The sequence below is a fragment of the Patiria miniata genome, unplaced genomic scaffold (assembly GCF_015706575.1).
Source record: "Patiria miniata isolate m_02_andy unplaced genomic scaffold, ASM1570657v1 HiC_scaffold_7, whole genome shotgun sequence".
Taxonomy (NCBI): domain Eukaryota; kingdom Metazoa; phylum Echinodermata; class Asteroidea; order Valvatida; family Asterinidae; genus Patiria; species Patiria miniata.
In genome coordinates this window covers 20,595,926-20,609,988 of record NW_024037074.1, presented here as the reverse complement: position 1 = coordinate 20,609,988, position 14,063 = coordinate 20,595,926, and the positions used below count along the sequence as shown (strand labels likewise).

At 41.0% G+C, this 14,063-nt stretch overlaps 1 long non-coding RNA gene across 1 annotated transcript; it reads right to left on the bottom strand.

Moving 5' to 3' along the window:
- Positions 1–2,432: 2,432 nt before the first annotated feature.
- LOC119746264 lies at positions 2,433–6,121 on the bottom strand. Its single transcript, XR_005273714.1, has 3 exons — positions 6,081–6,121; positions 4,313–4,417; positions 2,433–3,779 (listed from the first exon to the last, which is right to left on the bottom strand). It is a non-coding gene; the product is annotated as an uncharacterized LOC119746264 (long non-coding RNA).
- Positions 6,122–14,063: the final 7,942 nt, after the last annotated feature.

The following is a 14,063-nucleotide window of genomic DNA, read 5'->3' as shown; positions in this document are numbered from 1 at the left end:
CGGCGAAATCTTTGAAAATCAATTTATCCCGTTTGGAAGCCCGTACCTTCATGCAACTTTCAGGGTTTGTTTCCCTTATAATGATCCAACTATGTGCTAAAAATCGTTTTGAAATGTTCAGTATTTGTCGTTGTAATTGGAAAAATAGGCTTGGGTACGTTCATTTTTCAAAGCTGTAACACTGGTGTTTGCAATATCTGTCAATCTTTTCAATATACTTAGATGATATTAGTGTTCAACTACTCGTGAAATAACAACTTGTGGAGATTCCTAGAAATTGAGATAAAAAATATATAGATTTGGGGACCTTTTTGGAACGATTTTTCCACGACTTTTAGGTCAGCTTCACCAGTGAAGTGTGGCCTAGTGGGGTACTTGTGGCCTAGTGTTACTTGTTCACGGGAGTGTGGCCTAGTGGTTAGGGTTCGTGACTCATGATCAGAGGGTCAGAGGTTCGAATCCAGCTGCTGGTCATAATTATGTTGTGTCCTTGGGCAAGCCACTTCACCTCCACTTGCCTCTCTCCACCCAGGAGTATAAATGGGTACCAGCATTAACTGGGGAGTAACCTGCGATGGACTAGCATCCCATCCAGGGGGAGTAGAAATATTCTCAGTCGTTTCATGCTACTGAAACCGGAGGTAAACACCGGCCTGAGGGGCCACATTGGCGCGTGAAAGAGTTTACTTATTTACTTACTATGACGTTTCGGCATCAATAACGGCGATTTTTTTTTTTACTGACATGACATTTAGAATTTCTTCTTCTGTTATAATTTAACATTTCAATCACACTGAGCATATTTTTTTTTTACCCAATATTCAAAAAGCCATGTTTTGGGGTTTTTTTTGGGGGGGGGGGGGCTGCAGGAATTTCACTGCTCTGATGGTAGCGTCCATGTACGTAATCGGATTAACTTTTGACGTCATGAAACATTCGCTGCAAAATTCGCCCGAGTTGAAATATGTTCAACTTTTACGAATTCACAGCAGTGCGAATACTTGCCACGTCGCTTTCGCTTTCGCGCAGAGTATGAACCGGGCTTTAGGCCTTCGCAACCACAAGGCTGATATTATAGTACTTTTCCTGTATGGGTTACGTGCACAATTAAGTTCCCCTTCAACGGCCAAAAAAGGAGAGTTAGGGGAGACCTAGACTTGTTCCCGGTCCATCCAGTGCGTATTTCGAATGATCCAAAGTCATTGGGGGCGGGGATTAGTCTTGGAGATAAATGCATGTCCTTTTCTTCAAGAAATATTCGGAATTTCGTTTAGCGAGTTTGTCAGGAATTTTAAATCTATCGTAAGAAAATCTCTCTTCTAAAAATATCCTTGTCATGTCAAGAAATGGAAAATGACTGAAATTCAGTTGATTCATGTCAATGAATGGAAAGTTGGAAACCTATGGAAACGACTGCTGACAGGCAAAGGCCCCGGTCTACGTTACGTTGATGTAGCCAATCTGTAGGAGACATAAACTCGTAGGACAGTTTGGAGGCAAATTCACCCATCGTGTGTACCTAAGTAGCAGGCTTTTGTAATTTATTCTAATTTATTTTATGGGGGCAGGATGTTTGCGCAAACATAATTCCTGTGAGTGGACTATTTGCATGGTTCCTACAAAATGTTAACTCGCGCATAAAAATTGCCTAAAAAAATATTTTTTTTATCGTACCTTTGCATGCTAGGAATAGTTTTAGTAGATTTCCTACTGCGTAATTGTTGTTGCACTTCGCAAAACAAAATTCCACTTATTCAGGGCCTTTATATGCTAAAGATTCTTTGAGAATTAATTTGCAATGATCAATGCATTGAGCTGACGCTTGGGCATATGCCAGACTGCTGCGCGTAGAGCGTCCATATGAAAGAACGGAGAAATTTGTGCACACTCTATATTGCGCGTCTGCACGCGCTGCCGATCTAGTCTTTTTATGGTACTACGGAACGGTTGTCTCAGGCGTTTACCAAACCTCAGGCTTCGGCTTCGGCTTATGCACCGGCTTCGACTTATGAGGCTTCGTCTTCGTGCGGCTCCGCGCCAAGCCTCTCAGCAGCGTTCGTCGTTGTATGATGACATTGTCGGGCTTTGAATGACAATGATATTGATACTTTAGCGCTAATAAATGGTTTTATTTGTGTTGTATCGATAAAAAAAGCGGGCTCTGCTGTGATATTTTGAGTCTGTCTTTAAATACTTTGTGGGAAAGAGTACAATGGGCATTAGGGCCTATATCCCAATTCGATTTCTTTTCTAAGAATAAATTTTCGAATATTTTCATTCCAACCAAATCTCTCTTAATTTTTGTTTGGGGGGGGGGTACTTTTATCGATACTGATTGGGCGAGGACCAACCTTGCCCACGTGAACGGGAATTATTGTCTGACAGCCACTAAATCGAAATAGTTAAGTAATAATTCAATAAACAAATAGCAATTTTTTGGTCAATGTCTCTCATCATTTAAAAGTGAGTAATTTTTTATTGCTTGAAAAACAACAATCATTACAAAAGGACTTTTTTCGGGATAATATTAGAAAATAACACTGGCAAGTCTTAAAGATTTAGGTTTGATCTATCATCTATCCCTACAACAAAATGCTATCCCCGTCTTTCGAGAATTAAACTGCCCTTTTCTGCAAAGAATTGTTATACTTGTATTTTTATTGATGGTTTATTTGGCCAGAAGGTTCAACTGTAAAGAGTCAAGATTCATATTGCACAGGACATCAGAACTAACAATCGTTCAGCACAAACATTGTGTCAGCGAAACACAAAAATGTATCTTGATGTATCTTGAGGAACTACATAGTACAATAGAATTTAAAAACAAGTTATGTACATACATAACAGTTCAACAGTAACAGCATGTATAATCACCCCCCCCCCCAAAAAAAAAAATCCAAATGTTTAGATAAAAAGGCACTTAATGAAATATTTATATTTCAAAATGGAAATGTTTCCTTTGCTGTAGCTTATGAAGACAGAAATCATTGTGATCCCTTAAAAAAAGTGACAAGAATATTAAGTAAATTCACACACATCGCAAATACAGTGGGAATATTCTTTTCTTAAAAAGAGGCCTGAACATTTTCTATTTCTGACAATTAAATCATTAGAAATATAATTTTACCCCAGCATATAAATGTAAACAGTCAAACACTTATATGATGTAATTATAAATGTCAACCGGGCTAGGCAACATGAGCTATGTTGACCTGGACCTGTTTCAATAGTTTTCTAGTGTAAACAGCACTATACATTGAGCACCTAAATTTATTTTAAGTACAATAAGGGGTGAGAGTGACAACTGATAAAAAATAGCTGAAAACAGCTGAAAAGGGTGTAAAAAGCTGAACTTTGGAAATCTGCTATACTTTTGTACACAGCAAGTGAGGGGAAAAAAGCTGAAATCCAAAACAATAAAAGCTGAAATCAGCTTTTAAGCTGAGAGTTCACACCCCTGTACCTTGCAGAACAGATCTTTAGACAAGTGTCAGGACCAGTCCGAGAATTCAGAAGATCATTGTGCAATTAGTCTCTAATGTCAGAGATCCTAAACAACAACGCTGGCAAACAGAAATTAAGTACTCCTCTTCGTTTTTTTGGCTGACTAGAAGAGGCTTTGACACTGAACTTTCCTCCACTGCTAGAAATAAGAAGTGGGAGACTGGTGGAGTGGTTCTTTCCTGGTGGGCACTCCATGATGGTGTAGAAAGTCCATGATGATGGGGTTTGTCTTGCTCCTGTGCTTGGACTCTTAATTTTCTGGAGAACCAAAGAACCTTGAAGAAAAAGAAACAAAAGCTGAATTGAGAATGATGATGGTCTAGGACAAAATAGTTGGGTGTGCCCATATTGACTGGTGGCGGTGCTGGTGCAGTATCCTCCCAAGACATTGCCGAAGGGAAATGAAAAGCTCCCTGGATTACTCAGGGATGCTTAAGTTTGTCGGAACCCTCAACTATAGCAGCACAAGTTCAAAGCCGATACATTTGTCTTATTGCCTCAACCACAGATTCCGCTTTGATAGACAACTTATAAATTTAGCCAAAACACAAATAATAAAGAACTAGTACTTCAAAAAGAGATTCAAATCAAAATTTATATGAACTTTTCCAAACTACCTCTTTTTGAACCAAACTCTGTAGTGCATGTGAACACCACGCACAAGGCACACACCGATGTTGCATATATGCAACATGTGTCATACGTTCTCAGTTAATGGTCGAAATCATAATTGCCAAGCGAGTCGATTTCGGCCAATCCAGAAGCAGAATCTTTGGGTGATGTATTATAAAACGTATATCCTACTTACTCGTCCATACATTGTATTACAATGGCCTCTCCTTCCCTCCTGGAAGTCTTCATCATATTTGTTTCCTCAAGTCCATGAACTTCTCTCAGTAAAGTTCCTCCGTCCCTGTTTACAAATATATGTTTGAAGTTAGTGCAAATTGGAAATATAAAAAAAGCCTGTCAGGCCTGTAAAATTTGTTGACCCATTCCCCATTGTATGTAAACCTTATTTAGATAAAGGGAAATTTGCTAGTTAGAAATAAATAAATAATAATAATAATGATAATAATAATAATCGGCATTAAAGAACGGTCTTTTTAGTAAACTAAATCACAACGCTTACAGTATTATTATTACCCCTGACCATTGGGCCAATGAAACATTCCAAATACCATCTCAGCTCCCTGGGGAGTATACAGCTCGATGCTGCAAGCAAGCTTATTCAATCACAATAATCATCTCTGCCCTCACAGGTACCAATTTACTCCTGGGTGGAGAGAAGCAATCAGTGACAAAGTGCCTTGCTCAAGGGCACACGCACCATGACCCCGGCCGGACAATCTTAAGGAATTTACATAAAGGGAATGACTTATATAATTATGGTACCATATTTTAATAGGGGGCGCTGTTCAAATTCGACGATTTTTAACACTAGATTACAGAATGGTGCACCGTATTTTAAACAGGCAGACATTATAGCAGTATAATTTTTTGGGGTGTCACAGCGGGGGGGGGGGGGGGGGGGGTTCGACTTACTTTTTAGGAATTTGTATGAAAAAAATTTTTGGGACAAAGCTTGGGGGGTTGACCCCCCCCCCCCCCCCCCCCCCTGCATACAGTCTGCATACAGTTGGTGACTTTCTTCCAAATTATGTCATGAACTTACCTTTACACCGAAACACTTTCGGTTGGAAACTTCCGTTTTCTTGAAAAGATTCTTTGAGCCATGTTTGTGCAAGCAAAACTACCGCCATTAAGGCAGATGAAAATTGTATAAATTGTTTGTGTCTGTCACGCGTGACACTACGTCACGGAGCCTCATGAAGTCACCTCCTCGGCAGGCTTTGCCCAGGCTCCAATATTTGGGCCCAAAACGGAGCCGCATATTGAAGGCCTAAGCCGGAGCCTTCATTTGGTACGGGCTTCAAAATGGCTGCATGGAGACCAATCGGAGTCGACTTTACTAAATCGTGACGTCATTTCATATCAAAATCAGGACAAACGCTGTGATTGGTCAATTCAGACGCAGCGTTTTGTAATACAACAACAGCCGGGAATTCGCGTAACATGATGCCGCGCGCCGCGATTTTTTTAAAATCCTTGTCTATGACGGGCAACGGGTGAATGATCGAAGACCCGATAGACCTATAGAAAGCGCCTGCTGATTGGTCAAAATCTAGGGTGTCAAGAGGCGGGGTCTTGCCTAATTAATCAGCAAATCTATTCGCGCATAACAGACCACGGCATTCGCCGTGGTCTATGTAATAGACTAATTAAGGCCCAGCGGGGCCGAAAATTCAGCCAGAATAATTCCTGGTGCAACCTCGTTCCCCATGGGTACGATCTTGCTGCGCCATGTCGTTTCCCCTCATGCCTTGCGCGATCTTAACCCCTGGAGTTGTGTAATTTAAATGTGTCAAAAATATGGCACATTATAATTAGGCTGCAGTTTATCCGTTGTACGTGCCGACGCCATCTTAAAATGTTAAAAGTTGTGATTTTGAAGAATCAATCCTTTCAAACTTAACGTTTGGACGTTAGCAAAGATTTGTATTAAATGTACGTACCCCTTTCGTCCCTGTACAACCGAAGATACAGGTTTCTTTTGCGAAAAACGAGGCTGCCATAATCCATATCGTACAGGCATCGCGAGTGTTGAATAACAATTTTTTTTTCGTGCGTGACGTTTACGTGCAAAGCACGCGAGCGCATTATGGGCAGCGTTACCACTCGCAAAATCTGAAAAACCCCAGATTTTGCTCGAAAAAAAAAAACACTAGAAAAACACTAGTCAAAGTTTTATCTTAGAAACGTTATTTTTCAGTCGGATACTTCTTGTATAGCAGCAATTTTCTTTTTCTTTTCTGATCCGAGGCTCTGGAGGATTTTTTTAAAAGGGAAATCAAGTCCGAAATCCGTACCAAGTTGAAAAATAGTAGCCTCTACTCAAGCTCCGCTTTCTTGTACTTGTTTTGTGGGTTTCCCCACACAAACACTGGTTCTATCTGTCTATTACCGCAATTATCTCAGCTTATTCATCAAAATGTCATATGATTCTATCAAACAATTTTATATTGTGTTCTGAATTGTTCTGAAGTGAAACCTATTTAGTTTTTATCAGAATGCTGCCATATTTTTGATTTTTTGTTTGTGTGTAAATCTCAAAACGATTCAAAAATTCGAATTTATTCGTTTTACTGTTCGTATTGGTTTATACATCATGATAATCCATTTCATGTATTTCCCGATTTTTGGAAAACTTCTTGGTTTTTCTCTTACGCATCTGGTGATATGCTCTTTAGGCGCGTTTGTAAAAATCTCTTTAGGATCGAGTTTGCCTACAAATTTAAAAATTGGAAATGTTTATGAGTAGGAAAAGATTTTTTTTAAAAGGACTTAAACCTTGGTAATTTTTAGTTGTACTTTTATTGCTGTTTTAGCGTGTAACAGTTTACATATGTTAAGGTATTTTTTATCATGGTGTATTTTTACATCCTAGTGTATTATTAAGGGAATAACAGTGTGAGGAGCCGGTCTTCACTGCGTGATAATGACCGGGTGTGGGGGTGACCGCTGTTAATGGACCGAGACGAAGTGTGCGCAATTCTATGGGAAGTTTTCGGATAGCATTTCCGCACATTGTCTAACTGCGGTCTTGAACAGCTGCAGCCAGATGCTTTATACATAGGTCATAGGCCACTTCCTTCACAAGATTCTGTGAAGCTCATCAGAGTATCCCAGCGTCCCGTTTGCAGGGCGGGGGTACGAGCGAACACTGGTTAATGTTTTATGGCAACTATACTTTACTTTGAAAAATGTAATATTGCCATGGAAACAATTTAAATATTTCAAATGAACATTTTCTTGCAATGTATTTATTAATTTACATAAAACTGCAAATACTAAATTAAATATCGAATATATATAATATACAATGTGTTCAATTTTAAATAAAATATTAAGGACTCCTGAAGATGGAGATTGGTTGTTTCAGTTAGATGAGTATTCATTTTGAGTTCGAGTAACGCAAGTCGATAAAGAACACTTCTGCTGATAAGCTTGGACAATATTCTGCATAGATACATGTATAAAGAAAAATGCATTTTTGCTAATGGAGGATGCCAATTTGCATATTATGCATGAAGGGCTTCAATGACCCTTAAATCATGAGTTTAGAAGCCTCGTTAGGTACGACTGGACAAACTCCTGCGGAGAAAATGTTATAACTATTTTTGATAATAGAGAGCGCTAATTTGCATAATGTGCATAAAGTATGTACATACTCACTGTAGAAATGGCTTAAATACATTCATTGACTTCCCACCCCCCAAACATATGGGTTTAGACACCTTGTTTGATACCATTGGACGAATTCCTGAGGAGATATGGATTGAAATTCAATTTTTGATAATGGCGGATGCTAATTTGCATATCATGCATAAAATAAATAAATAAGTCATTGAAAAACGGTATTAATATATTTGTTTACCCCAAACATAATCTGGGCACCTCCATTGATAAGTTTGGAAGAAACCCTGTAGAGATGTATACACAACTCATATTTTTCCTTATGGCGGAAGCTAATTTACATCTTTTATTGTTAAAAAAAATGCTCAAGGGTGCCAAGGTGGCACTCGTTGGAATATTGATCTACAAGGTCCAAATGACAAGAAAATGCAAAAACATTATGTGCGCACCCTAATTCACGGTCCACCTCAAAATTGGGGGTTGACCCCCGGACAGTGAAGTGTCCGGAGGGGCAGCCGCCACATTATAAGGGGCGGCCGCCACACAATAAGGGGCGGCCGCCACATAATGAATGGCGGCCGCCACATAATAATTGTGAATATGTTTTTTGTACGTGTGAAAATATTTTTTTGTACAGCGGCCGCCACTTATTCACACGTACAAAAAATATATTCACGCTTATTGAGTGGCACTATCCATCTTCCGTACCGCAAGGCATCTGAACAACTGTCAAAGGAACTTGGCAGGATTTAAGAAATGCTTTGCGACGATAGGAGCCAAAATGTACACGAGGGGGGTTTAGGCCCCGCCCCTTTCTGGCTTTTCCCGCCGGGCTTAACGTAATTAATCTGACCTAAAAGCCCTCTTAAGTAATATTTTCATGTTCCACAAGTGCCAAGGCATCAATACAAACTGCTTTCATTTTCTCCTCTACCGTTGCGTTGCAACGGTATCAGTGAAAAGAAAAAGAGTGTTTTATATTTTGGAAGAAAGTCACCAACTGTATGTGGAGGGATTGGCAGATAATGGATGAAAATATTCTTTGTCGCAAAATTTCTAACGTCACGAACGTGGCGCGGCCATAGACATATAATAAAACCTAGACACGACATTTGCTATTGCGCCTGTGAGCAAAATGCTAAGCGCATAGCGTCGCGCAAGATCTTGCGCGACGTTTCACGCGCACGCCCATGAGAGCGTCTCACTGCGCGTGTTATTTGGAATCGTTTGGTCCCGTACGCATGTGGGAAAAAACAACTATAAGTGGGGCACAACGCATGTTCAGGCCAGCGTCGCCAACGCACGTTGGCGACGCTGGCCTGAACATGCGTGGTATACGTATGAAGTATGCGCGTAAATCGAAGCCACATGATAATTCGCGCATCGCGCCAGGCCGCGTGACGCAGCCCATTTTGCTCACCGGATTTACAACGTAAAAGCAGATAATGCTCTGCTTCATTTCACATCCGCAACATAGGAAAGATCCGAAAATATCTTGATCGCGCTTCCACAGAACAGATTGTCCACTCCTTTGTTACATCTCGTCTTGATATGGGAAACTCACTTTTATTTTGGCTTCCAGATGTTCAGCTATCCCGCCTTCAACGCCTACAAAACACTGCTGCACGTGTGGTCACCTTAACGACAAAACACTCCCATATAAAACCTGTCCTTCTGGATCTTCACTGGCTCCCAATATCGTCTAGAATCATCTACAAACTGATGCTCATTGTCTTCAAGCACTTAATGGGCAAGCACCTGCGTACATCCTGGACATGCTCAATATATACAAACCATCTCGCAACCTTCGATCTGGAAATAAATATCTTCTTCAAGAATTCAAATCTCATCGTACCTGGGGGGACAGATCTTTCTCTGTTGCAGCACCACATCTCTTCATATCAAAACCTCCACTTCTATTCACTCATTCAAAACATCTCTCAAAACACACCTCATGTCGAAAGATCCGTTTTTTCGTAATTAAACTGATTTTGTTTTATTTCGTTTTCTTTGTAATAGCGCCCTGAGTACCTTGGTGGATATGTGCGCTTTATAAAACTTCGTTATTGTTATTATTATTATTATTATTATTAATGTCGTGTCTAGGTTTTATAATACTAGTGCAGTGCCCGTCTAAAATGTGCATGTTCGGGAAACGCAAATTGCTTTGCCGCTGCCGTATAGGTTGCATACTTGCAGAGTTTTTGAGAACTGCTCGTGCAAACAACGCACGCGATTCAATTGTGTTGTTTTCACAGGTTGAACGCACACTTACGTCAAAGTTTGTGCCAAGTTTGAAGCTCGACCACCTACAATGGTCGCTCAGTCGACTGCAAAAATAATGTGCCCGTGTACATACGAAAGCATGGTATGCAGTGCTATTCACCCATACTGGACAATGTATCGCACAATGCACGTGTGCGTGCCAGTCCTTTTTGCGTTGTTTGCGTCATATTGAGCACGCGCGCTTAAGCTTAAACATGACGTAAACAATTGAAAAGAACGGCAGTGCGTGGTGTTATGTTCTAAGCTGCCACGTTTGCCTTCGAAAATACTGCTTTTTTGCAGCTTTTTCGAGAACCGCTCATCCAAACCACTTCAAACTTGGCACTGCACATTCTGTGGTCCCGAGCAATACACCCGCCGATTTTCAACTTCATACGGTGCCCGGTTCTGGAGATAATCGACGGAGAGACAGACAGAGATTCCTTGAATTGTAGTAAGGATGTCTATGGGCGCGGCCCACTGATCTCTATATAAAGACTGGATAGCGGATATGCATACAACATTCACACAGTAGACTTTGCATCTATACTACAATTCAAGGAATCTCTGTCTGTCTGTCTGTCTGTCTGTCTGTCTGTCTGTCTGTCTGTCCGTTCTGACCAGACCACCCTTGTGGGGTGATGTTCCTTTCAGGACACATCACCCCACTTTTTACACAGTGGAAAAACATCACCCCAGAAGGGAATCTTTAGAAAAAGGGATAATGGGAACACAATGCTATCACCCCACAAGTCCGTCTGGCTAGAACGGCCGTCTGTCTGTCTGTCCGCCGATTATCTCCAGAACCGGGCACCGTATGAAGTTGAGAATCGGCGGGTGTATTGCACCTAGAACATAACACCACGCACTGCCGTTCTATTCAATTGTTTACGTCATGTTTAAGCTAAAGCGCGCGTGCTCAATATGACGCAACCAATGCAAAAAGGAGACGCGGGCACGCGCCATAACTCTATGGCACGTGCACGGGCATTGTAGGGCGATACTATTGTCCAGTATGGGTGAATATATAGCATTGCGTACCATGTTACCGTATGTACACCTACGTGGTGGCTGCACGGGCACACTATTTTTGCAGTCGACTGAGCGACCTTACTGCAGGACAATACCATTGTCCATTAGGGGTGAGTAATATCTGCGCTATTTTTGCAGCCTTTTTTTTTTGAGAAACACTCGCCCAAACAATTTCAAACTTGGCACAAACTTTGACGCGAGTGTGCGTTCAACCTGTGAAAACAACACCATTGAATCGCCGTGCGTTGTTTGCACGAGCAGTTCTCAAAAACTCTGCAAGCATGCAACCAATACCTGCGGCAAAGCAATTTGCGCTTCCCAAACAAGCACATTTTAGACAGCAAAAAAGCGGTATTTTCGGAGGCAAACGTTGCAGCTTAGAACATAACACCACGCACTGCCGTTCTTTTTAAATGTTTACGTCATGTTTAAGCTAAAGCGCGCGTGCCTAATATGACACAACAATACAAAAAGGACAGGCACGCGCACGTGCATTCTAGGGCGATACCATTGTCCAGTATGGGTAAATCTTCTATGGGGTAAATAGCCCCACGTGACTGGGTGGCTGCACGAGCAGATGCATTTTTGCAGTCGACTGAGCAACCGTCGATGTAGTTATATGGGTATTTCACTGGAATTCATGGAATTAAAGTAGAGATTGTCTGTCCACATGTAAAAAGATATGTGCGTTCAATCTGTGACTAACACCACTGAATCGTGTGCGTTGTTTGCATGAGCAGTTCTCAAAAACGCTGCAATCAACCTTAACCAGTAGGCCTACCAGCGGTCAAGCAATTTGCCTCTCCCAAACAGGCACATTTTTAACTTGCTCCTCCCCAACAGGCAAATTTTCAACTGGCCCTGCACTAGTATTGACCAATTCGCCGGTCTCACGAAGATGGCCGCGTATAATACGAACGTTCTACGCGTAAATACGCGCGCGTTGTATCAACAGTTGACGCGCATTTTGGTCACGTACACATATTATGATGTTCTAAAAGGGACACATTTAGTAATTATTATTTCAAAACGCCGAAAAAGTTATATTTGCGGCATTTTAGTAACCACGACGTTAGAAAAATTGTAGTTAACCTTGGTCAGTGGTGGTGGTCAAAATATAAGTCAAGTGAAACCGCGACGTTACAAAAGAAATCATGCTGTCTATAAAAACGGCAACTTGTCCTTTGTAGATCACCAGCCGGTCTCACCAATATGGCGTCAAATTCGTACATTGTGTAGACTTGGCCAAGTCTGGGTTGCGCTCGATCTGTGCCTATATAGTAAATCCACTCACAACGCATATCGCATACTTACAGTACATAACGCGCACCCTCATGCGTCGAATCCGGACCATCATGTTAAAAACGTACATGTACATGTTATTTTTAAGTGATGCAGCAAGGTTGCGCTCGATCTGTGTCTATATAGTAAATCCACTCACAGCGCATATCGCATACTTACAGTACATAACGCGCGCCCTCATGCGTCGAATCCGGACCATCATGTTAAAAACGTACATGTATAGTCGGACTCCCTATTATCGCGGCATCCCTATTATCGCGGCATGGGAAATTTCTCTTTTTACAGTGTCAAAACTCCTTCAAGTGGCGATTTTTATCCAGTTCTTCAGTCATCAAGGATTTTTCTACCGAGTTGTATAAAAAGGACGATTAAAAAATGTTGTGTCTTTCAGGACTTTTAACGATTTTAATAAATATTAACGTTTTCCAAAACTTGCAAAATTTTCCCTCACCGTGTCTGCTAAAAGGTACCGTTTATATTTTAACATAAATCTTTAATTGCGCTCTGTCCATGAAAGTTCCATTGTCTGGTTCCCATTCTTCAGCTGCAAATGTAAAATGAAGTCAAACGACGATATTTGCAGCGCGAAATCGTAACAACTTTTACGGGATCAAAATAAGCACCGCGCGTTAGCGAAAATAAAACGGCACACCGTGTAATGTGAATGGCGCCCTCAATCGCCGATCAGTAGACTTGCCTCAGGGATTTGTGTTCTCCTTTCGGGGGAAGGGCAGGGTCTTAAGAAATCATCCTGCAGACATTTTGTCTTTAATCAACTTGAACGTTACAGGGAAAATATCAGACTTTATTCAGGGGGTGTTTGGTCAAACATAAACTATGAACAAAAAAGTTGGGATCATTATAAAAACCACTTCCCGCATACCGCGATAATAGGGAGTCCACCTCCGTTCGCACACGCCGCGCATGTCTATTTTCACAGGCATCGTACACGGAATAAACCACACCACCTGTCAGATTTTTTTTATATTAATTTAAAAAGGAAGAGTTATACTACACATAAGACAGGACAATTCTGGAAGGTTAGTGAGCAATCTCTATTCCGAACGAGAAACGTGATAAGTACCGCGATAATACGGCGTTCCATCCTACATGTTATTTTCAAGTGATGCATGCAGCAACCCAGACTTGGTCAATCTGCCAAGCGTACGCGCTGGTTTGTTCCACGTTTGTACACAGTCTATGGAAATTAATTCTCGATGTGATTGGCTTCTACCGATTTCGGTAGAAGCCAATCATATCACAGTATTTCAGGCAATGAGCGTTTTTATTCTTAAAAACGCGCGCAGATTGTTTTGATAATATTCCTAACACGCAATCAGCGTTGTCTGCGTATTCGCGCATCCAAAGTTTCGCGGAGAACGCACACGAATCCCATGGTGAGGAGTAGAAACAGATACACGCACGCGTACGTTCGAATGCTTTGAAACGGCTCTGGGTATGCACAACACGAATCGGTATCAATGGATCTCAACATCTTTTACAGGTTAACCCCAATAAAAATTCCCTTTTGTTTTGAATAACATTTGAATGTCTCATTCTTTATTTATTCAATCCAAGAGCAGCTGATCTTAGCATTATCATCCCCAATATAATATGTTTGAAATCTACAAATTAAGATTACGTTTTTAAACTTTTGCAGATTGTTATCCAGCCTTCCATACCTACTGAAAATAATAAACGAG